The sequence below is a fragment of the Lepidochelys olivacea genome (genome assembly GCF_965140295.1).
Source record: "Lepidochelys olivacea isolate rLepOli2 genome assembly, chromosome: 6".
NCBI lineage: Eukaryota > Metazoa > Chordata > Testudines > Cheloniidae > Lepidochelys > Lepidochelys olivacea.
The window spans coordinates 46587376-46612917 of NC_140416.1; the positions used below are offsets into that span (position 1 = coordinate 46587376).

The 25542-nt window shown below is 41.3% G+C and overlaps 1 protein-coding gene across 1 annotated transcript in view; it reads right to left on the bottom strand.

Annotated features, from left to right (window-relative positions):
- SHANK2 (SH3 and multiple ankyrin repeat domains 2) overlaps window positions 1–25542 on the bottom strand; it is a 618929-nt gene that overhangs the window by 541610 nt on the left and 51777 nt on the right. Inside the window, exons 2-4 of the mRNA XM_084631101.1 lie at window positions 24900–24963; window positions 21630–21699; window positions 18657–18745 (exon numbers count right to left, since the gene is read on the bottom strand). The gene's annotated coding sequence lies outside the window, so the exon portion shown is untranslated. The remainder of the gene's footprint in view (window positions 1–18656; window positions 18746–21629; window positions 21700–24899; window positions 24964–25542) is intronic.

A 25542-nucleotide genomic window follows, 5' to 3' on the forward strand; every position in this document is an offset into this window, starting at 1 on the left:
TACACACGCACCACAAACTGAAGTGAGCTCCTTTTTAAACCCAGGTGCCCTGATTAGCCTGCCTTAATTGATTCTAGCAGCTTCCTGACTGGCTGCAGGTGTTCTAATCAGCCTGTCTGTCTTAATTGTGTCCAGAAGGTTTCTGATTACCTTAGCCAGGGAAAAGGGACCTACTTAACCTGGGGCTAATATATCTGCCTTCTGTTAGTCTCCTGGAGCCATCTTGCCCGACCCTGTCACAATACCGAGAAGGTAGAAGTTGCCATACAAACTGTAAGAGGCTAATTAATTAAGATGAGCTATTATCAGCAGGAGAAAAAAACTTTTGTAGTGATGATCAAGATGGCACATTTAGACAGTTGACAAGAAGGTGTGAGGATACTTAACATGGGGAAATAGATTCAATATGTGTAATGACCCAGCCACTCCCAGTCTCTATTCAAACCCAAGTTAATGGTATCTAGTTTGCATATTAGTTCAAGCTCAGCAGTTTCTCATTGGAGTCTGTTTTTGAAGCTTTTCTGTTGCAAAATTGCCACCCTTAAGTCTTTTACTGAGTGGCCAGAGAGGTTGAAGTGTTCTCCTACCGGTTTTTGAATGTTATGATTCCTGATGTCAGATCTGTGTCCATTTATTCTTTTGTGTAGAGACTGTCTGGTTTGGTCAATGTACATGGCAGAGGGGCATTGCTGGCACATGATGGCATATATCACATTCTTTAAGACATCCAGAAATTTGCCAGACTATTTTAGAAGGTTTTACTTAAGTATTTTGTTGACATACTGTGGTTTGTATAAGACATTACACTTTGTCATATTAAAGACCTGATCCTGCAAGCATTTTGCACAGGGAATTTCCACTGAAGTTAATTTTGGTCTTTGAGTTACTGAAAAAAAGAACAAAATCTTCTATGTATCAAGGCTATGAGAAGGCTGATATGCTTCTTCACAAGACTGCTTCTTGAGATAGTCAGTTTTGCAATTGATCTGGTGCATGACCTTGGGAGGTCATATCACCAACCTGTAAAATGGGAATAATACTTGCTTGATGAGTGAAAAGTACTACAAATGCTAGGCATTATTATTAATTTATTATAAAATAGTGCTTTCTGTGCTCACCAAGAACTACTTGTATTTATGTACTTAACCACAAGTATTATGTCATAGTTTGCTATTCGAACTCCCACAAATCTGCATTTATTGCTCCAGTGTCCATTCCGTTCTTTGCTTCTAACCTGCTGACTGTTCTCATTGGCTGCTAATGCTTTTTTAGCCCTGTGTTACATAACTAAACAAACAATCTAAATAAATATTTTAAAAGGAGAGATGTGTGCTGAGGCACAGGGAATAACATCCTTCCACACCAAGTAGAATCCTTCTTTACCTTCTTCTTTGAGAGGACATAACCTAATACCTTCCACTATAATAATAATTCTTTGAGATCTATGGATGAGAGGCACTGTAAAAATACAAAGCACTTTACAAACATCTAATTAAGCTTCAACACATGGGCTATGTATATTTGCCCAGTTCCTCACTACAGGCTCCAAGAAATGTTTTACAGACAAACAGATACAATACAGAGCAATACAAGAGCAGATACAATACAAGAGCAACAGAATGCTCTTCCTACTGCCCCATCAATAGGCCCCACCTGGAGGGAACAGATTCTTTACTTTCCTGACTCATTCAGTCCTTAGCTTTTCTGCTGTGATGATCAATACAGCTGACAATAGGGGAAACTTGTCCACTAGAAACTGGATTGGGGCAACCAACTTATTTTACCTAGGCCACAAAACAACCATTTGTTTTTGTTTTGTGTTTTAAATATAAAAGAACAGTATGAAGGGAATTTTGAACCTCCATTTATTCACCTGTTACTGTTATGTATTTGGCTGGTTCCTTTATGATTCTCACCCATTAGATGATAACAAAATTATGACCTGATCCAGCAAGGTGCTGCATGTCCTCCATTCCATTTGTCTTCAATGGGAGCTGAGGAGCTCTGTACCTTGCAGTGCTGGGTTCTGAAACATCCAGTTACAGAACTTTTAATGTTCACTTATAGTAACAGTGAATATGATAGAGAGGAGGAATCATGTTGTTTTTATGCTTGAAAAGCAATGAGTTCACTGTCAGTAATCAATAAATAATAAATAATTACAGTAGTAATATCCCTAGTCCCTCCCTTAGCTATACTCACAATTACCGTATGTTGCACATGTAAGATAATGAATAGATATACTTTAATGGAAAACATGACCATTGATTCTGAAAAGTGGCCATGTACCCAACTCATTGTTCTAAAGCTTTGAAAAAAATATACAGTTTATTTATCAAAAGTAAATAACGGAAGCCAGGGCTTACTCTCATTAATAGTTCTCTCAAACAAATAGCCCACTGAAGCCAAAGGGACTACTTATATCAGTAAAGCTTAGAGAATTGGACCCACAGTAAACAACAGTTAAATGTATGGTACCACATATGGACTCTTAATACTATGTCTAAACAATAAAGGTCATGTCAGATGGGACTGTAGAAAGAGAATGAATCCACTATTCTAAACTTTAACTTTAGAATAAAGCTTTGAGCAGTTTTCATAAGCTCAAGTAAATTTTCAAAAAATGCCTGTGACTTAGGTACCTAAGACCTATTTTCAAAGGTGCCTTAAGCACTTAGGCTCCTACGTCTCATTAATTTTCAATTAGACTTGAAGGACCTAAGCTGCTTTATTAAAATGGAACCTGGGCTCCTAAGTCACTTGGGTATGTCTACACTGCAGCTGGGAGATGTGATTCCCAGCACGGAGAGACAGACTCAGGCTAGCTCAGCTCAAGAAAGTATGCTAAAAATGGATGTTGCAGCACTATTGGTGGCGACAGCTAGCTTCCCAATCCCCTTGATCTGAGCATAGGTGGCAAGCCCAAGATGCTGCCCATGCTGCAATGTCCACACTGCCATGCTGCCTTGAGTTGAGCAAACAGGAGTCTACCTACCTTCAATGGAAATCACACCTCCCAGCTGTAGTGTAGACATGCCCTTTAGTGCTTTTGAAAATGTTACCCTGAATCTTTATGTTTACTAAATAATAGGTGATGGGTCCATTTAGACTTTTTATTTTTTGTTTTATAAACCTCTAGAGTACGAATGGTGACCAATCACATCTAATAACCAACAATATCCTTATAATATAGCTATAGAATCTACATCAATCAATAGGCCAGACAGATAGCAGAGCTAGAAAAAATTACTGTAGACCGGTTCCTATCAAGTTTCTTTCAGTTTCTTATCCCTCTATTCTGGCTAGAGATACGTACAAACTACTGGCCCAATCGTGAAGTCCTAGTATATTCAAAATTCCCCATTGATTTCAGTGAAAGTTTTGTGCCCATAAGGATTAGGTACTAGCTTCCCGTTCCCATTCTGTATTTGGAGTCTGTAGTCAGGAGATATAGATTTGCTTTCATGATTTTTAAAGTACCTTGATTTCTAGGTGAGTTAAATTTTTGACTGATTAGTTATTCTTTCTGGCTCCATAAACCTAGGTCCTGCAAGTTATAGTACTTCTTCCAGATACTATTTATGGAATGCTAGCAGTATGCTTGGCACTGTAAAGAACACAGAGGAAAATCAATGCGCTCATAGTCACAAGGAGCTTACAGCCTAAGGCTATGTCTACACTACACTACAATGTTGTTCAGGGGTGTGAATAAACCACCTCCTGAATGACATAAGTTACACCAACATAAGCGCTTGTGTGCACAGCACTACGCTGGCAGGAAAGATTCTCCTGTCAACACAGCTTCTGCCGCTTGCAGAGGTGTTTTTTTTATGCTGACATGGTTTTTTTATGCTCTCTCTCATTAGCATTGAGCGTCTTCCCGAGACACGCTGCAGTGCCACAGCTGCACTGTACGTGTAGACATGCCCTAAGATGACCAGAAATTCAAATTAAAAAAAAAATCCATTTGGTGACCAGAAGACAGATTTCTACTCAGTGCAGAGTTTGGTTTGGTTTGATTTTGTTTCAAAATTCAGGGGAGCATTTTAGCATGTGCTTAACTTTAAGCATGTTTACACAGTTAAGCACATGCTTAATTGTTCTTCTGAACAGCACTGAACTTAAGTGTGTAATTTTGTGTTTTCATGCATCAGAATCCAGGAGAGGGAGACTATTCAATGTACAAAGGTATAAAGACAAGTCTGGGAGAAGGATACAGAGGCAAGTGGCTTGTTCCATGCAAAGGAGCAAAGAGGGTGGAGGAGGAGATGAAATCAAATCTGTACATGGCAGCAGAGATATCCAAGGCCTTAAAGACAGTGGAACGTGAAGCTGAAGGCAAGATGGAGGCAATGTAAAGATACAGCATAGAGAGTGATATAATCAAGGTAGTGAAAAAAATGACATTTTGCTCCTTTTGGCTTATACTATTTCTCTCTTTAAATCAAACTTCATCTTTAGATAAACTATACTAAGTATTCATAAAGAGTAATTATAGTGACTCTTGTACTAAAGGCCACCTCCCTCTGGAAACCCAATGTCTTAAGTGCCTTCTTTTAAGTAAACATGCTTTCCAGCACATTTTGTTTGACCTTTAGTTAAAGGCCACCTGTTTTACACAATCAACTTTGACTGGTCCCTTGGGTTAACTCAAAGCAGGTTTCACTGTGGTAATTCGAGGTCTGTGTTCATTTCCATGGCAGTTTAGTTATGGTCTCTGATTTTCAGCCTCCATTTGCCAATAAACAAACAAAACAAACAGAGATGTTCATAAGTAAATTCCTTTGAATGAGTCTATATCATATCTTCCAAGGATCTTAGGCATGTTTCTGTGCTATGCTCTAGAAATGTAACAGTGTTAACAAATTAGATGATATATGAAAATTACTGCATTTTGATTGATTGCATGAATTCCAATAAAGCTATTATTCATACACCCAAAGATAAAAGTGTAATAGTTTTTTTTTCCCCGGACCTCCTAAAGTATCTACCTTCTATAATGTTAGCTTCAAAAGAAAAATTGCACTTCTGAAATTAATGTCCACAACACAAAACTTTTCATATGTTTCTGCATCTAATTATATATATAGTGACTTTAGTACATTTGCAAATGCATTAACCTTCAACTCAAACAATATACACCTCTCTATTCAATACATTTTGATGTTTTAATCAACCTCCTTAGAAAAATTCTTCAAAAGTTTAAAAAGACAAAGAATATAACACTTCTCAATTTATATACAGCTACCAATGTTTTATTTTGTTCATGAAAAGACCCCTAAGACAATGGATGCTTATAGTTTATCTACAAAACCCTGGACTGAAGATCTTAAAAGGTGCATAGCTATCAACATACAAAAGAGTTTGTGTTTTATTAACTCAATATGATTTTTTCCTCAGCTATTTAAAAGGAGAATCTTACTGTATGAATAGTTAGCTATTCACAGTTCTCTGTAAGTGAAGTTGAAGTAATACACTACTTTGATTTTAAAAGTGCCTTTTCCCTTCTTATTTATATAGTAATAGACAAAGTATAATTCTCTCTCTGGAAAAAGTTCATTTTCCCTTCATTACCTGCATAATGTAAGCATTTTCGGAAAGCAATATTATCTTCCAGCCTCTGTCTGCACTTGGCTACGTAAATATCAAAAAGACTTTAATATGTGGAAGGCAAAGGACACAAGAGAATTAAAAAAGATTAACAACAGGAGAGGAAAAAAAACAGAGCTTATTGAAGATATTGACCTCGAGTCCAGCTCCCTGGCATGCAGAATAGCTCAGTTGCTTACTAATTTACTATTTGTGCTTAGTGTATCTGTTTTTTTCCCCCATCATCGTCCACAAGAAAAACATTTTTTGTGATATGTCAAATACAAAGGTAATTAAATTTTATTAGAGAAATACTGTTTCTGCCTTGTTACATAGATTAGATCAAGGCACTTAACACAAGAAGATTCTCTTTTTTTCCAGCATATGGGTAAGATGATTCCATCATTTGTGGCTTGTTATATATTAAAGTTTTACCTGAACTGACTTCTTTGTGTTTTTGATTAGGTTCTTCTTTTATTTATTTGCTGCTTAGCCAAAAACATTGTTATTTCTTATCATTTACAATGTTTTGGTCCGAACAAGACTTTCCCATTTAGGACAAAGGAAACTTCAAAATGATACTCTATTTTTGCTTTGTAGGATTACAGATATCTTATGTATTAACTGGAACTGACCAGTAAAATTCAGATGAAATATTTTTTGTTGAAATTTACTGATTCATTGAAATCTAACCTATTTTTTCAGAGACACATGAATTTTAATAAGGTTTTTCTGAAATCCAGGTAGAGTTCCATCAGAAACCTGCCTGGTTTCTTGCCAGCTTTCCTACTTTGCTCCTTGGTACCCTGCCGGGTTTGCCTCATGACCAGGAACCCCAGGGCTTCCAAGATCTGCAGCAACCTGCATGTAGACTGTCCCAAACCCAGGGCTCTATTTCCTTTACTGGATAATTTGAAATTTTTTGTTTTCTTTCTGAGTTGCAACCAATCCAAATTTTGAAGTATAGAACTCCTCCACTCAGGCCCATCTATGTTAGTTAATAATAGAGATGTGTGGAGAAAGATAATTCTCATGCCAATTTCAAACCCAACCACGGCACCACTCAAAATATGGGTTAATTTGGATCATTATTATTAGGTGTATTGTAGTAATGCTTAGATGCCTCTACTGAGATCAAGACTATTGTCTACACAATGTACAAGGCTAGGGCTAGAATATGACCCTTCCAGATTGCTCATGCAGGGGAGTAAGTTGATATCATGGGTGGCAGTGCATAAACTGCTGAGTCACTAATCCCCTTTCTACATAGTAAGGTGGACAAGAGTGAGGAGCCAGCCCTGTTCCCCCAACACATTGGTGAGCACTCCTGAAGCAGCATGGAGGGGAAAATAGCTGTGCTATGAAAAAAGGCTGGCAGAGCTTACTTCCCCCTGTGAAGCAAGGGGAAAGCCACAACTAAATTGTAGCTCTGGGTACATCTACACTGGAAAAAAACAACAACGCAGCAGCAAGTCTCAGAGCCTAGGACAACTGACTCGGGCTCACGCTGTGAGGCCAAAAATAGCAGCATAGTCGTTTGGAATTGGACTGGAGCTTTGGCTTTGATACCCTTCTCCCTCGTTGGGTTTCAGAGCTCAGCTCTAGCCCAGGCCTGAATGTCTACACTATTATTTTTAGCCCCATAGCACGAGCCCTAGTCAGATGACCTGGGCTCTGAGACTTGCTGCTGTGGATTTTATTTATTTTTTTGTAGCGTAGACATGCAATTAGAGCCATAATTCAGTATTTGCTCTGCCCCTTACTTAAAGCAGATTGTGAGATTACAATCTAGCTCATAGTAAGGGACAGCCCCTGCCCCTAAGAGTTTACACTCTAAATATACAAGACAGACAAAGGTGGGAAAGAGGCAGAATTACTATCCCCATTTCACAGACGGTGACTAAGGCACAACAAGATTAAATAGTTGCCCAAGGTCACCGAGGAAGTCTGTGGCAGCACTGGCCATTGAAACCAGATCTCCAGGATTTTGATTCAGGGCATAAAAAGATAACACTCCCATCTTTAAATGCTACCCAGCCAGGCAAGTTCCAACGCAGGTCCAAAAACACTGGTGAAATTAACAGAGTATATCTCTAGCTAGATTTGCTTACTATCTTCAATAACCAGACTAAGCAATGTTCACTTTTTAGTAGAGAAAAGTAGTGAATGAGATTTATGTATATAGCTGGTATGCAGACAAAATAGAGACCTAGAAAATAAAATAAAATGATACAAGTATTTACAAACAAAGCAGGATTTGCAACAAACTCTTTAAGCCTTCACTGGCTTAACTGCCAGATATAGTTTTGCATTTAACATTAAAAATAAATAACAGACCAGCTTGCACGATGATATTCCTTAGCATTCCTTCAAGGATAATTCTCTCCTCTGCATTAGACAGAAACCACACGAACATGCCCAACCCAAGAACTGCAGAACTATCAGATCAAAGCACCAGACCTTTTCAGTGAGTTATAATAGCTTTGGCTCAGGGATTTAGATTATTCTGAACCATTCCTCCTCCATTGTAGCACACGGCAAAAAAAAGGTAACTCTATCCTATACTGCTGTCAGCCTACCATAAAGCTTCCAGGGTTTTGTCAACATAGTCAAGTTTTAGGTGACCGAACAGAAAACAAAAGCTGAAATTTTGCATGTGACAAAAGGTTTCAATGCAATTTAACTATGAAAGAAGGTATGTGGTTTAAGAGGGTCATTTTTCTTCCCTGCCGATCACATAACACAAGAGCTAAACAAACAATAAAAACAATACTTAGCTCTTTATTTAGAACTTTACATTTGGAGATCCCAGTGCTTTTCAGAGGAAAAGAAATATAATCATCCCCATTTTACACATGGGGAAACTGACAAACAGAGAGGTGAAGTAATTCACCTGAAGTCGCACAACGGGGTGTTGGCACAACCAGAAATAAATATCAGCTTCCCTTGAACATAGTGGGCTGGATTCATAGCTGTGCCTCCAGGAGGTGTAGCACGTAAGACATAGCCCAGTGGAGTGGCAGGGACAATAGTAGCTTATGTGCCATCCTAATTTTGGGCTGCTCCAGGAGCCAAAAAATCCTTGAAGTAAGTTACAACAGCTCCAGGAAGCCCATCTCGGGTTACACTGCAGCCCAGAATCTCTACGGAACTGGGGTTGCCAACTTTCTAATCCTACAAAACCAAACACCCTAGCCCCACTCCTTCCCCAAGGCAACACCCCCTGCTCCCCCCTTCCCCAAGGCCCTGTCCTGCTGCTCACTACATTCCCCTCCCTCTGTGACTCGCTCTCCCCCACCCTCACCATTTTCACAGGGGTGGGGTAGGGGGTTGGGGTCCAGAGGGGGTGAGGGTTCCATGGTGGGGTCAGAGATAAGGGGTTGGAGTGCAGGAGGGGGCTCTAGGCTGGGGGGTGGGACAGAGGGGTTCAGGGTGTGTGAGGGGGCTCTGGGCTGGTGGTTGGTGTGTGGTGAAGGCTCCGTCTTGGGGTGCAGGCTCTGGGGTGATGGGTCTATTTAGACTTTTTATTTTTTGTATTTATAACTCAGCAACACAGGAGACTGACAGGAGAACTCGAGGGACAGGTGTAGGACAAGAAATATTTTTTACTCATGTATTTATTTGTAATTGACTAGATTTCATGTTGATGGTACCCCTTTAAAGCCTGATTAGGTGAATTCATTACCATTTGTGATTTCATGAAAGAACACTTAGGAAATTCAAACAAGTGAAATTATAACAGGCTAATCAAGGAATGCAAAGGGAATATAAAAACCCTTGAAAAATCTTGATTGAATCACAATCTAAAATATTCTTAACAACGGGTCACACAAATTAAGCAAAATCAGACTCCAGGACTACAAATATAAGCCTTTACCAGCACAAACCTAATAACAGTTACAGAGATCTTTCTAAATCATATGTAAGTGATGAACATAGCTGATCATACAGGACCTTACACCCAGAAGCCTCTGTTATAACAGCTGTCATAAGAGTAAGCTGCATTAAGAAGAGATGCACTGACCAAGCAGTGATGCCTATGGATACTGTGCTTTTGAAGGGCATGGTTCTTTAAGAGTGCACGGGGAGCACAGAGACGGGCACCACATAACAGAACAATCAGGAGGAAATTCAGTGCACTGAAATACATGGCATTTCCTTTCCCCTAGACAGATTTCTTTCATGAAGGTGCAAATCCAGCCTACGATTTTTAACCTGATTCTGTCCCTTTTGTAGTATCTCTTGTAGTAGAGAATAAACCTGGTTCAAATGATGATTCTGGTTACAGATAGGCCCAGTAATTCTTCTCCCTGGCTCTCAAAACTTCCAGATTGACCAACACAAGCCTGAGCTACCTAATGGCTCTGCACTCTAGATGAAATCCTGAACCATTGAAGGTGAAGAAGTTTGCCATCAGGGTTAGAATATCTGGATGAGTGTTTATTTTAATATATATGACAGAAAGAAAGACTGAAGTTTTGCAAAAAGAAAAGGAGTACTTGTGGCACCTTAGAGACTAACAAATTTGTTTTTTCCTTGTGGCACCTCCTTTTCTTTTTGCGAATACAGACTAACACGGCTGCTACTCTGAAACCTGTGAAGTTTTGGGGATCAACCCAGACCAGTGCGGGGATGTGTCACCATCTACTCTGCAACTCTGCGTGCCTTAAATGCTGTGCTGCTGTGACTCATGGCCCATACACCAACTGCCACCATGCAGGTCACACCCTAGCTTCTACCACCCAGTTACTGTTTGCAGAGTGACACTAACACCACTGCCTCAGCCATGATTTTCCCCAGCACCATCTCCCCGCAGTGTCCAGCCCTCTCCTAGAACACTCACAGAAGTAAAGTTTTTTGCTCCTTTAAAGAGTCAATACAATACTGCTCATTAATTCAACTGAGGTTTGACAAACAATCTTATTTTAATCACAGCACTGAACTGATTTATAGTAAAACAAGTTTATTAAATAAAAAATAGATGTAAGTAAGTTCAGGTTCAAGGGATAAAGGCTTGGTCTACACTACCAACTTACGTTGGTATAATTGTTGGTGTAGATATCACTATGTCAATGGGAGATCTTCTCCCGTTGCTATAGCTACCGCCTCTTGGGGAGGTGGAGTGCCTACGTCAATGGGAGAAGCTCTCCTATTGGCGAAGGCAGCATCTTCACTAAGCGCTACAGCGGCACAGCTCCACCAGTGCAGCTGTGCCACTGCAGCATTGTAAGTGTAGACAAGCCCAGAGATTAGAGGGTTACAAACAAACAGAAGTAAAAATACACTTTCTAATGGCTAAGACCTAACTTAATAAACTACTGTCTTTCTTCAAGGTAGTTTCCTCACCAATTTTCCTTTTCCAGCAAAGATTGCCTGGCTCTTAGCCAGATTTCCCATAGAGTCATACTGGTTTTCCATGTCTCCTGAGGTGTAAGATAACTTAGGGTTTCACTACCCCTGCTATATAAACCAGTAAACCTTTGAAATGTATTGTTCTTAAATGTATCCCCAGATAGAGTTCCTTTTTCCTGCTTGGTGTGGAACCATGCTGTCTGGTGTAGACTCCATGCGGTCTTCTCCCCATGGGTGATTTTTACACTGCAAATGACCACTTTCTGCAACCTCCGATACAAATGAATAGCCCACTGAATTTGGCCACTCCTGGTTTGAGGTGTTGGCCTCTTTTTTTTTTTTTTTTTTTTTGGAGAAAACCTGTTTATCAACTCCCCCTTGACATGCCTGGTTTAAACACATTATAGTATAATTCCATCACCTCTATATAATCCTTTGAGGGTTCACAGTACATACATCACACCAGAATATTAATGATCAGTGAGTTATTAGTTTTTTAATGACATATTATATGACACCTTTTACACACATTATCAAAATAGTGACTTGGGATACACTGAACTGGTCAGACCGACTGAAATTCACTGCTAGATACCAGAGACCTCTTGCCTTCTATCACAGAGATCCTTTTTTAGGATCACAATAACATAATGCAAATGTAGTCTTTATTATGTGCGGTTGGTATGGTATTTCATCTTAATGATGTAATAAAGCCCTCATGCACTCCCACAAAGTTTAAATTTTTAGATGAACAGAAAAATGTCTGAACATGGGCACAGGAGGAACGGAGGGTGTGACACTTGTATAATTTAGCCTAAGAAACTGGAATACACAGGAGTAAAATGTATATCAGGGAATTTTCTAACACAATCTATGAACCACTTTCAGTAATGGAAGGTGAAAAAGAAGTGCAGTATGACTACGTAAAGGAACATTAGTGGTATTAAGAATTATTTTTATTATCTAAAAGTGTATTTCATGCACTGATAGAAGTTTTACACATACCTATGATTCATTATAGATCAAATATCCTTATTTTACACTGGGTATATTTTTTTACACAGTAAGTGCTATGGGGAAATAAAGACAGAATCTCGGGTATGTCTACACTACGAAATCAGGTCGAATTTATAGAAGTCGTTTTTTTAGAAATCGGTTTTATATATTCGAGTGTCTGTGTCCCCACAGAAAATGCTCTAAGTGCATTAAGTGCATTAACTTGGCGGAGTGCTTCCACAGTACCGAGGCTAGTGTCGACTTCCGGAGTGTTGCACTGTGGGTGGCTATCCCACAGTTCCCGCAGTCTCCGCTGCCCATTGGAATTCTGGGTTGAGATCCCAATGCCTGATGGGGCTAAAACATTGTCGCAGGTGGTTCTGGATACATATCGTCAGGCCCCCGTTCCCTCCCTCCCTCCCTCCGTGAAAGCAAGGGCAGACAATCGTTTCGCGCCTTTTTTCCTGAGTTACCTGTGCAGACGCCATACCACGGCAAGCATGGAGCCCGCTCAGGTAACCCTCACCCTATGTCTCCTGGATGCTGGCAGACGTGGTACTGCATTGCTACACAGTAGCAGCAACCCATTGCCTTGTGGCAGCAGATGGTACAGTACACTTGTAGCTGTCCTCATCATGTCCGAGGTGCTCCTGGCCACGTCGGCCAGGAGCGCCTGGGCAGACATGGGCGCAGGGACTAAATTTGGAGTGACTCGACCAGGTCATTCTCTTTAGTCCTGCAGTCAGTCCTATTGAACCGTCTTATGGTGAGCAGGCAGGCGATAAGGATTGCTAGCAGTCCTATTGCATCATCTTCTGCCGGGCAGCCATGAGATGTGGATGGCATGCAGTCCTTCTGCACTGTCTGCGGCCAGCAAAAGATGTAAAAGATAGATGGAGTGGATCAAAACAAGAAATAGACCAGATTTGTTTTGTACTCATTTGCTTCCCCCTCTCCCCCGTCTAGGGGACTCATTCCTCTAGGTCACACTGCAGTCACTCACAGAGAAGGTGCAGCAAGGTAAATCTAGCCATGTATCAATCAGAGGCCAGACTAACCTCATTGTTCCAATAAGAACAATAACTTAGGTGCACCATTTCTTATTGGAACCCTCAGTGAAGTCCTGCCTGAAATACTCCTTGATGTAAAGCCACCCCCTTTGTTGATTTTAGCTCCCTGAAGCCAACCCTGTAAGCCATGTCGTCAGTCGCCCCTCCCTCCGTCAGAGCAACAGCAGACAATCGTTCCGCGCCTTTTTTCTGTGCGGACGCCATACCAAGGCAAGCATGGAGGCCGCTCAGCTCACTTTGGCAATTAGGAGCACATTAAACACCACACACATTATCCAGCAGTATATGCAGCACCAGAACCTGGCAAAGCGATACCGGGCGAGGAGGCGACGTCAGCGCGGTCACGTGAGTGGTCAGGACATGGACACAGATTTCTCTGAAAGCCTGGGCCCTGCCAATGCATGCATCATGGTGCTAATGGGGCGGGTTCATGCTGTGGAACGCCGATTCTTGGCTCGGGAAACAAGCACAGACTGGTGGGACCGCATAGTGTTGCAGGTCTGGGACGATTCCCAGTGGCTGCGAAACTTTCGCATGCATAGGGGCACTTTCATGGAACTTTGTGACTTGCTTTCCCCTGCCCTGAAGCGCATGAATACCAAGATGAGAGCAGCCCTCACAGTTGAGAAGCGAGTGGCGATAGCCCTGTGGAAGCTTGCAACGCCAAACAGCTACCGGTCAGTTGGGAATCAATTTGGAGTGGGCAAATCTACTCTTGGAGCTGCTGTGATGCAAGTAGCCCACGCAATCAAAGATCTGCTGATATCAAGGGTAGTGACCCTGGGAAATGTGCAGGTCATAGTGGATGGCTTTGCTGCAATGGGATTCCCTAACTGTGGTGGGGCCATAGACAGAACCTATATCCCTATCTTGGCACCGGAGCACCAAGCCGGCAAGTACATAAACCGCAAGGGGTACTTTTCAATAGTGCTGCAAGCTCTGGTGGATCACAAGGGACGTTTCACCAACATCAACGTAGGATGGCCGGGAAAGGTACATGACGCTCGCATCTTCAGGAACTCTGCTCTGTTTCAAAAGCTGCAGGAAGGGACTTTATTCCCAGACCAGAAAATAGCTGTTGGGGATGTTGAAATGCCTATAGTTATCCTTGGGGACCCAGCCTACCCCTTAATGCCATGGCTCATGAAGCCATACACAGGCAGCCTGGACAGTAGTCAGGAGCTGTTCAACTACAGACTGAGCAAGTGCTGAATGGTGGTAGAATGTGCATTTGGACGTTTAAAGGCACGCTGGCGCAGTTTACTGACTCGCTTAGACCTCAGCGAAACCAATATTCCCATTGTTATTACTGCTTGCTGTGTGCTCCACAATATCTGTGAGAGTAAGGGGGAGACGTTTATGGCAGGGTGGGAGGTTGAGGCAAATCGCCTGGCTGCTGGTTACGCACAGCCGGACACCAGGGCGGTTAGAAGAGCACAGGAGGGAGCGGTATGCATCAGAGAAGCTTTGAAAACCAGTTTCATGACTGGCCAGGCTACGGTGTGAAAGTTCTCTTTGTTTCTCCTTGATGAAACCCCCCGCCCCTTGGTTCACTCTACTTCCCTGCAAGCTAACCACCCTCCCCTCCTCCCTTTAATCACCGCTTGCAGAGGCAATAAAGTTATTGTTGCTTCACATTCATGCATTCTTTATTCATTCCTCACACAAATAGGGGGAAGACTACCAACGTAGCCCAGGAGGGGTGGTGGAGGAGGGAAGGAAAATGCCACACAGCACTTTAAAAGTTTACAACTTTAAAATTTATTGAATGCCAGCCTTCTTTTTTTTGGGCAATCCTCTGTGGCGGAGTGGCTGGTTGGCCGGTGGCCCCCCCACCGCGTTCTTGGGCGTCTGGGTGTGGAGGCTATGGAACTTGGGGAGGAGGGCGGTTGGTTACACAGGGGCTGTAGTGGCAGTCTGTGCTCCAGCTGCCTTTGCTGCAGCTCAACCATACACTGGAGCATACTGGTTTGGTCCTTCAGCAGCCTCAGCATTGAATCCTGCCTCCTCTCATCACGCTGCCGCCACATTTGAGCTTCAGCCCTGTCTTCAGCCCGCCACTTACTCTCTTCAGCCCGCCACTTACTCTCTTCAGCCCGCCACCTCTCCTCCTGGTCATTTTGTGCTTTCCTGCACTCTGACATTATTTGCCTCCACGCATTCATCTGTGCTCTGTCAGTGTGGGAGGACAGCATGAGCTCAGAGAGCTCATTTCATCACGAGTGCGTTTTTTTTTTTTCTTTCTAATCTTCACTAGCCTCTGGGAAGGAGCAGATCCTGTGATCATTGAAACACAGGCAGCTGGTGGAGAAAAAAAAAGGGACAGCAGTATTTAAAAAGACACATTTTATAAAACAATGGCTACACTCTTTCAGGGTAAACCTTGCTGTTAACATTACATACATAGCACACATGCTTTCGTTACAAGGTTGCATTTTGCCTCCCCCCCACGTGGCTACCCCTTCAACCTCCCCCCTCCCCGTGGCTAACAGCGGGGAACATTTCTGTTCAGCCACAGGTAAACAGGAATGGGCTCCTCTGAGTGTCCCCTGAAGAAAAGCACCCTATTTCAACCAGGTGACCATGAATGATATCTCACTCTCCTGAGGATAACACAGAGAGATAAAGAACGGATGTTGTTTGAACGCCAGCAAACATACACTTCAATGTTTTGTTGTACAATGATTCCCGAGTACGTGTTACTGCCCTGGAGTGATAAAGTGTCCTACCATGGACTTTTGCAAAGGCTTTTGGGAGTACATCCAGGAGAGCCGCGAATGCCAGGGCAAATTAATCCTTTCACATGCTTGCTTTTAAACCATGTATAGTATTTTAAAAGGTACACTCACCGGAGGTCCCTTCTCCACCTGCCGGGTCCAGGAAGCAGCCTTGGGTGGGTTCGGGGGGTACTGGCTCCAGGTCCAGGGTGAGAAACAGTTCCTGGCTGTCGGGAAAACCGGTTTCTCCGCTTGCTTGCTGTGAGCTATCTACAACCTCATCATCATCATCATCTTCTTCATCCCCAAAACCTGCTTCCGTGTTGCCTCCATCTCCATTGAAGGAGTCAAACAACACGGCTGGGGTAGTGGTGGCTGAACCCCCTAAAATGGCATGCAGCTCATCATAGAAGTGGCATGGTTGGGGCTCTGACCCGGCGCAGCCATTCGCCTCTCTGGTTTTCTGGTAGGCTTGCCTCAGCTCCTTAAGTTTCACACGGCACTGCTTTGGGTCATTGTTATGGCCTCTGTCCTTCATGCCCTGGGAGATTTTGACAAAGGTTTTGGCATTTCGAAAACTGGAACTGAGTTCTAATAGCACGGATTCCTCTCCCCATACAGCGATCAGATCCCGTACCTCCCGTTCAGTCCATGCTGGAGCTCTTTTGCGATTCTGGGACTCCATCATGGTCACCTCTGCTGATGAGCTCTGCATGGTCACCTGCAGCTTGCCACGCTGGCCAAACAGGAAATGAGATTCAAAAGTTCGCGGTTCTTTTCCTGTCTACCTGGCCAGTGCATCTGAGTTGAGAGTGCTGTCCAGAGTGGTCACAATGGAGCACTCTAGGATAGTTTTTGGAGGCCAATACCGTCAAATTGTGTCCACAGTACCCCAAATTCGACCCGGCAAGGCCGATTTAAGCGCTAATCCACTTGTCAGGGGTGGAGTAAGGAAATCGATTTTAAGAGTCCTCTAAGTCGAAATAAAGGGCTTCATCGTGTGGACGGGTGCAGGTTTACTTCGATTTAACGCTGCTAAATTCGACCTAAAGTCCTAGTGTAGACCAGGGCTTAGTCAAAGCCAGAGACTAAAATAACACATTAAGCCAAAACCTCAAGATGCCTTAACTAAAAGTGATCTGAAAGGAATTTTTCACTTCTTCTGTAATATTCAATAAAAGTAGAATACAGTTGTTCAGTTCTCCCTCTTCAACTAAAAAAAAAAAAAAACCGAAACAACTGTGACAAAGTTCCTCCTCTGCCTTGGTAGGTCCTGCGCTTTCTGGCGGATTTGCTCACCTCAGAAATTCACGGCAGCCTTCAGTTTGGCCGCTTTTGCTACAGGCTCAAACCTGCCATTCACACAGCTAACCTCATCACTGGCCAGCATTGGGGGAACAGAGAACAATCTCTTGTCCCACCTAGTGGGTCAGGGACGGGCCAGATCCCTGTCCAAATTAGACCTTCCCCTCTTGTGTCTCACAGACCAGGTCAACTCCTCCTGTGTCAGACAGGGAGTCGGGGGAATGGGGGGGAACACAGGCCCACCCTCTACACCATGTTCCAGCACAGGGCCCTGTGGATAGCAGCTGTCCACAATGTCTCCTGTATCAGCTGTGTGACAGCTACAACTCCCTGGGCTACTTTCCCATGGCCTCCCCCCAGCACCTTGTTTATCCTCACCGCAGGGCCTTCCTCCTGAAGTCTGAGAACACTTGTACTCCTCAGTCCTCCAGCAGCATGCCTTCTCACTCCCTGCTCCTTGCACGCCCCCCACTAACTGATGGGAGGTTCTTTTTAAAACAGGTGTCCTGATTAGCCTGCCTGCCATAATTGATTCTACTAAGTTCTTAATTGGCTACAGGTGTCTTAATTAGCTTGCCTGTCTTAGTTCGTTCTAGCAGGTTCCTGATTGCTCTAGGGCAGCCCCTGCTCTGGTCAGTCAGTGAACAGAAAACTATTCATCCAGTGGCCAGTATATTTGCCTGCTACCAGACTCCTGCACCCAACTGCTCTGGGTCTGTCACACAACCTAAACTGAAAACACTACCTCAAATTGTCACCTATTCACCCCCACTACCGCATTTGAAGATTCTGTGCTTCCCTCACACTCAGGTCCCACCACTCCAGACTCCAGCCCGCCCAGAATCTTGTAGCCTGTCTTCTCACACAACCACAAAGAGCAACTTCATCACTCCCATCCTGAAATAAATCCACTGCCACCATATTCAGGGCAGAAGACAGTTTTAGTGTAACTCCAATGGAGCCAGTGAAGTTTCCCTAGCAAAGAATTTTGCTCCTGGTTTTTAAAACCTTAGGTGGACTTGCTCCAGCCTATCTTAAAGACCAGAGGCCTGTTCTGGCACTGCCACTGATTTTAAGCTGTTTTTTCTACCTCCTTCCTCTGCTTCTTTAGTGACATCCTCTTACTTGCCCCTTCCCACATATGGACCAATGTCAGTGTGCAAACCTTCTTCCTCTGCAGCCCCCAACATCTGCAACAGTCTCCTTCTAACTCCTCATTGACTTGCCATCAATTTTCAAAACTAATGTGAAAAACATAGCTTTCCTCCCTTACCTGTGCCTCCTTCTGCAAATGATTTTTCATTTATCATTGTCTTTGTATTATTTGACTCCATAAAGAATATTGATATAGAAAGCCTGATCCTGCACCTATTGTAGTCAAAAGGAAACTTATCACAGCGATTCCATAATTCATGTGAAATACCCTGTACAAAATAAAGTTATATTGTATTAAATACACCCAGCTATGTTTACCCAAAAGTAAATTATGACTAGCCCAATGATCCAGAACACAATGCCACGTAAAAGATGCAAAGCATCAGATCATGGACTCTAATTCCTCTAGCTATTCAAAGCTTAGAGCAACACAGCACTTAAGGAGAAGATTTATAGCCTATACCACACGTACCTGTACCTCTCCATTGCTTCTCATTATAAAGCAGCACGGCATTCTCATTTTTGACTGTCTGCTTTTCCCATTTGCAGTGATCATGAGTGCTATGAATGTGAATGGAGAGGAATGAGAAAAGGCACCCCAGAATTAGAAAGTAAGCAAAAGCCTTACACCATTACATCCAGTAAACTTCAAACTGTGCTTCTGTCTATTTTTGCTGCTTATATACCATCCAAATTACCTTCAGAGCAACCCCTGTACTTTGTGCCTCAGGCTTGATGGCTCAGCCATACACTGCTGAAGTCTTTCCATTCCCCCCAGAATATTTAGCACAGCTGAACAAATAATTAATAATGAATCTGAATTCATAATGAAATATTGCTTATTTTTCTCATTATGTTTGGAATCAGGCTGATTATTTCTGCTCACCCATCATGAGGTTTTCAAATCCATTGCATATTTGAAGATATATATACACCATATAGGTGGAGGTAGTATCCATTTGATACAGTAAATTATTTTAGGCTTGTGATAAATTGTGCATGTAAAACATATCACATACTAGTGGCCACATCACTGTCACACTAAGTCATCTTTCCTAGAGCTTGTATACACAATTTAGAAATTCACTTTCCATGAACATTTTTGCCAGCCAAATTTAATGATTCACATATTCACAGAAATAAATATGAGAAAGGCACGAAATTTGCCAAAGAGAATTAATTTTAAAATGTAAACAAATTTGTAAAAATGTTTTTGTATTATTACCACCTCTACTAATTTGCAGTCATATCTATCTTGTGTATTTATAGGCACCAAAACTGCAGTGTGTAGGCACCAATGCAATCAACCAATACACCTATAAATGAGTAATGAGTACTACAAAAAAATTTTTCAAAGAATAATTCTAAATCCTACCAGTTGTCAGCCTACAGTGCCAACAACAACATACCAGAAATAGGGCTATAGCAATATATCCACTCTCTCAAATGATCCTCTAGAAAGAGCTGTGAGCAGCACAATGCAAACAAGAAATATATTATATACTAAATGTATCCAGGTTCAAGAAAATGAGACGGAAGAGAGTTAGAACAAAGAACGTTGAAAGAGGGATCTGTTGTGGTAGATAGCACCTCATAGATACTGTACAGGAAAACTTCATTTAGAAACACAGAGAAATTAGCATTAGAGTCCAACAGACCAAATTCTGCTCTCAAATATATCATGAAATGATGTTGCATGCTTTAACTTGTCTGTCAGCTTTTCTGAAGCACTCATCACCCTAGTATCTGGGGCCCTGATTGTCAAAGTGCACAATTTTACCGTTGTCTTCAATAGGAGCAGAAGCAGTGCCTACATGCTGTGCAAGGCAATTAAGGCAGAATTTGTCCTAATGTGAGTAGTCCACACAATTAAAAATGTTAAGAGTTAAAGGTTGACGTAATTATCTAAAAATTATAAAAGTCCGTAACACTGCAAAAGTCCTTTAAAACTAAGAAAAGAAAAGAAAAGAAAAGAAAAGAAAAGAAAAGAACTGTCATCTTATTGTATGTATAAATGGGGTTTATTTTAAAGATTTTTAATTATTGTCAGTACCATATTTTAGACACTGCATTTGGAAAAGTTTACATGTACCCATTAGTTCTTACTAATTAAAAGCCTAGCTAAACAGAATTTCCCACTTAGCAGGCTTTTGAGGTACTGTCTTCTATGCTCTGTTTCTCCTCTTTCTGTGAGTCTCCAACCTTTCCTCCAAATTTTAAATCATTTAGTGTCACATTACACATCATACTGTGCCCGCTCCAGCATCTGTCTAATGCTAAACTATGTTTGAGAACATGGCAGATGTTCCTCCAGTGTTGTGGGGCCTTTATCATGACGCTGAGTTCCCAAGTGGCATTAACTGGCACAGGCTCCAGCAACATGAGAGCAGCATTATCAGGGAATTCTCAGTAAAAGTCCTATCTTATAGGACTCGGTTCCTCTGACTGTCCAAATTAAATCTAATTTAAATTGTCGTCTAGTTTTGTTCTTACTTTTTTGATTTCTGAGTTAAAATTGAAGTAAGTTCGTTCTGTGATGGCTGCACTATGAGTCCGTGAAATAAATATATTTATAATATATAACAGATGAAATAGTCATAGGTAGGCATGGGAGGCATAGCTGCAAAGATCCCTTAACTGTTTTAAAATATGTTCTCATTTAGAGAAGAAAGACAAATGTGTATAGAAACGAGAGGGGAACAAAGACAAACATAGGAAAGAGGAACATGGAAAAGAGACACAAAGAAGAAAAGTAAATGGGCAGGCTGGGAAGGCAGGCTGAACAGAAGATATCGAGGAGGATGGAATATGTATAGGAAAAGGGGATCCAGGGAACTTTCATGTGTAAAGTCAGTGGGGGCTCTACACTGGCGCAGTGGTCCACCCATACAGACGTTGCAAGACTGGGGCGTAAATGATCAATCATAATCAAATACAGAAGCCACTCAAATTCTTTACTAACCTCAACTTCAGCAGTGTACAATCAGTGTACGATTAACTCAGAAAAAAGACTAATTAGTTAAAAAATTTCAGTCATTTCCAAATAGTGGATAGCCCTTAAGCCCAGCTAGTAGGAAAGTTTAATGTTAGTTTACTCTTGTACTCTGTAATGTATACTTTAAAAGGTGGTGGTGGAAAAAGGAGAAGTATATTTGAAGATATATTAAAATTTTTTTTCTTTTAGAGTTAGCCTGAGAATTGTTCTGCTATAGGACCAAATTTTGTGTGGATAACAAAACTAAGCAGGTGGAAACAAAGAGTACATTTCCACTAGGGTTTTATTTTTGTCAGAGGGATACTCCCAATCCAGTTTTATTAACTCTGCTGCTGCTGCATGCCTTGAAATCAATGCTGAGAATCTTAGTGTACAATAGAGGAAAGAAAACCACAGATATGAATAAACACCAATGATTTGTCTGAAATAGCAGCCGATTGACAAACTTACCGTTTAGCACAGACATGGAGAGCAGCTACATCAAGTTCATCAGAATCTAAATCTCTTTCATTTCAGCTTTCTGTAAAAGGTACAGAGAGGCACAAAGAATGACACAGAGAGAAAAAAATTCAGCAGCCAAAAGACCACTCCTACTTTCTAAGATCTGTTTATAAAACAGGATGATTCACAGCACAAGACAGCTAATGGCATGTTATACTGTAAAACACTGAGACAACTGTATAGCACACCACTCATCTCAAAAAATCACACCGAGTCCTAACATTTAAATATTACACACAAACTCTTAAGGGAGAGCCCTATCTTCATTTTGTGTCTGCTACAGCATCGAGTACATTCTTGCATATATTACAAAGTAACAACAGGTGGGTCGAGGAATTTGTATTCAGAAGTGGATTGAGATTAGATTGAGGTTTTGGTTCTAGACTGAGTCAGAGCTAGCAAACTCAGAATTGACAATGCTAAATTCCTGTGAGCTGTACTTGTGATACATGTGTGATACAAGATTTCAGCCCCTTGTCACAAGTGCCGGAACTAGAGGTGCTGGGGGTGCTGCCACACACCCTCTCCCTTGAAGTGGCTTCCATCCATATAGGGTTTACAGTTTGGTTCAATGGTTCTCAGCATCGCCACTATAAAAATTGTTCCAGCATTCCTGCCCACTGGAACCAGGAAATAGGCTGCTTCTGATTTTGGACCTGGTCCTGTTCTCAGTTGCACCAATGTGTATCCAGAATAACTACACTGACCTCAGAGGAGTTCTGATACTATAAAATCAGTGTGAAAGCAGAAACAGGCTATATATCTTTACTCTGAGAAGAGATTTTCTGTCTTAGTGACAAATTGTTTCTTTAAAGCAACTTTTCTTCTACTGTAAATTGATCAATCCTTTCTGTGAATTCACAAAATCACTTTTTTTTAAGTTGCAGAAAGCGTGAAGCAGCCTTTTACTTTTTCAGAAGATTTACAATTAAAAACAAAAACCCAAACGCTAAGCAGTGAATTGCTACTAGTCCCATTGATTTCAGTGGGACTACCTGCAAAATAAGGTGTGACTTCAACATGATTAAGAGTGGTAGAATCTGGCCCTTAACAACTCCCCATTCCCTAGTGGTCAATTGCCTTAGGTAATTACACAAGAAAGTTCATTTAGATAACCTCAGTTTATGCAGTATTTTAAGGCATTTCCTACAGTAAGTATAGTTAATACTACAGATAATGAGGCAACTTTCTCTGATTACTGCAGGTAAAATTAGATAGCTTTTTAGGAACAACACTGTAGTAAATGAGATTCTAGTTTTACTATTATCTTTCTTTGCTCTAATGTAGTACTAGTAGACGGGAAAATCGGGCTAATTGTGCTGGGAAGGACAAATATATCTTGCTTTTGGGTACCTAGATGCTATGGGGTGAGGCACTCTATCCATGGATTGGCATACTAAGAGATCAGAAATGACACACATCAGAGACCCATTTCAGACGCAATGCACTCACAGTTCCTATCATTTGCTAGAGGAAGTAGCATTGAGCCCAGTCTTGTTCCCAGGACAATCAATGGTTTAGTCCTCCAGTGTTATCTGATGCAGCTGAACTTGTGTATTTCATGAGCCTCCTGAGAGCAGACGGACCTAGAAATCTTGATTCCAATTTTACTTACACTAGTTCTATCACAGTGCAACTGCCTGGACTTCATTAGAGTTGCATCTGATTTACACAAACATAAATGAAATCAAAATTAGGCCTTTAGTCATGTTGCGCTTCTTATAGGTCTTACAGGTTGTGTGGTATTGTTATGTGCATGTTGGTAAATATATTTAAATAATTAACTACAAAAACAAATGTCATTACTTTTTAATTAAAATGCATCAAACTAACCTAAAATGTTTCATTCAGAAAATACTTACACATTCATTTAGAGCAATGTTTCCTGCGCAGCTTTTACACATAAATATTTTATTTTAATACTGTTACACAACATCAGTATGAAAACAAATTAAGTAATGAACATATTTGCCACACTAGGCTAACATATTTTATACCATACAACAGTCAGCTGCAGTTCAGATGAAACCTAATAGATGTTAGAATAGATGTTTAGACCAAGAGGCATTGTGAGCTGCCACCATTTCAGGCAACAGAGTTGACTGTTCTAGGCAGAATTAGAACCCTCCATGTCAAACAGTTTTCACAGTGGGATGTAGAACGCAGTAAATCATCCATGGAGGTAGGGAGGGAGGGAGGGAGGATTCTATGCAGAATTGAAAAGGAACTTACCAGTTACTGGGGCACCATGTTCCATAACACACTTCAGATGGTTCAACTATGCAACTATGGTTCACCTGCACAACTGGACATACACTATCTTTGTAGTGTATGTCTTGTTAGGAAATTCCCACGCCACCTTAATCACATTGTCATAAACTAGGTGAGGAAGAATTACACAGCTTCTCTTCAAATTCACAAGCGTTTTTGCTTCCCTGCTGTCAGTTCCTGTGCCAGGCCCTGGCTGCCAGGAGTAGCAACTGCAGGCAAAGTCCAGCTCTGCCCCAGCCTCCTTGGGCTGGAGCATGCCCAGTGCAGCTGAAATCTTTAGAGAATTTAGATGACAAATTCTAACTAGTCTGAGCATGTGCAAATTGAGATTTTTCAAAGGTTTATAACTTGGCCAAATTTGGGTAGGTTTCCAAGGGAATTGGAAACGACACATCCCTGATACCACGGTAATACCCCCAAATTTCAAGTCCCTTCTCCAAAGCATGGAGGTGCCAGAGCTTCTCAATGAAATGGTTGTAAGAATTTTTTTTTCAAACATTGGCAAGACAATGTATTTTCCCCTAACTTTGTTCTGAGAAATGGCTAAAGCATTTTAGCTGGAAATTTAAAAAAAAAAAAAAAAAAATCAGCTTGAGGCAGACACTCTCCATGGAAAATTTCAGCCTGAATTCAGACAAAATAATAAGTAAACAGGGTCTTATAATGAAAAATGTTACTCAATCTTAATTATAGGTGCCGCTAACAGTTCTGCCTATAATAAGTGCTAGTACATGGCTAACTTAGATTTCTAGGCATTACTATACCACAAATAATACATAAGGCTACCACTGGTTTTGTGTCATATTTGGCAAGTCTTTTAATCACTTTGCTTCATTTTCACCTAATGCAAACATTTTGAGGATTATTGGTACACACTTTACATATAAGAAGAGCTGTATAAATACAAAGTCTTGCTACTTTTTCATGTTCAGCTGCTATTGTACTTACACAAATAAAAGATGAAGGCAACTTTCAGCTTTTGTCCATGTGCAGGAAACTCCTTCACTTCACACTGAGAAGGCAAGAATGCAGGGATTTCATTATCTTACAAAGTTCAAACTCTTTTATTTACAAATTCACAGTGAGTCAACAGCAGGACTCTACTACGTTTATTTTGGCTGTAAAGTTGCTCTGCATAGTTGAACTTCACATCAGCCCTATGCTGGCATTCAGAATGCCAGAAGATAATGGAATCCTTTGTACTCTGTAGAAAAACATCCAGAGTGAAATTCACCTCTCTGCTGTGGGTCAGTACAAGCTCTACACACAACTTTATGCCTCAAAACAGAGGTTAAGTAGGACCCACCAAAGAGAATCATCAAGAAATCCTCAGTAAATCAGAACCATTTATATATCTATTATATATACACACATATTGGTAAACTACAGGAGTTACAGTCAAAATTTCTCAAATTGGGCAAGTTTTTAAAGTTAGGATTGTGTACATATTTGCATAAACCTAACTAGTGTGTGCAAATCCTAAATCCTTACATGCAAATTGGTGTATTTTCAAGTGCACGTGACCAGTCATTCATTCAATTGACCATATGCATATGTAAATCTCTCTTTTGTGGGCACACATGAGAAGTAA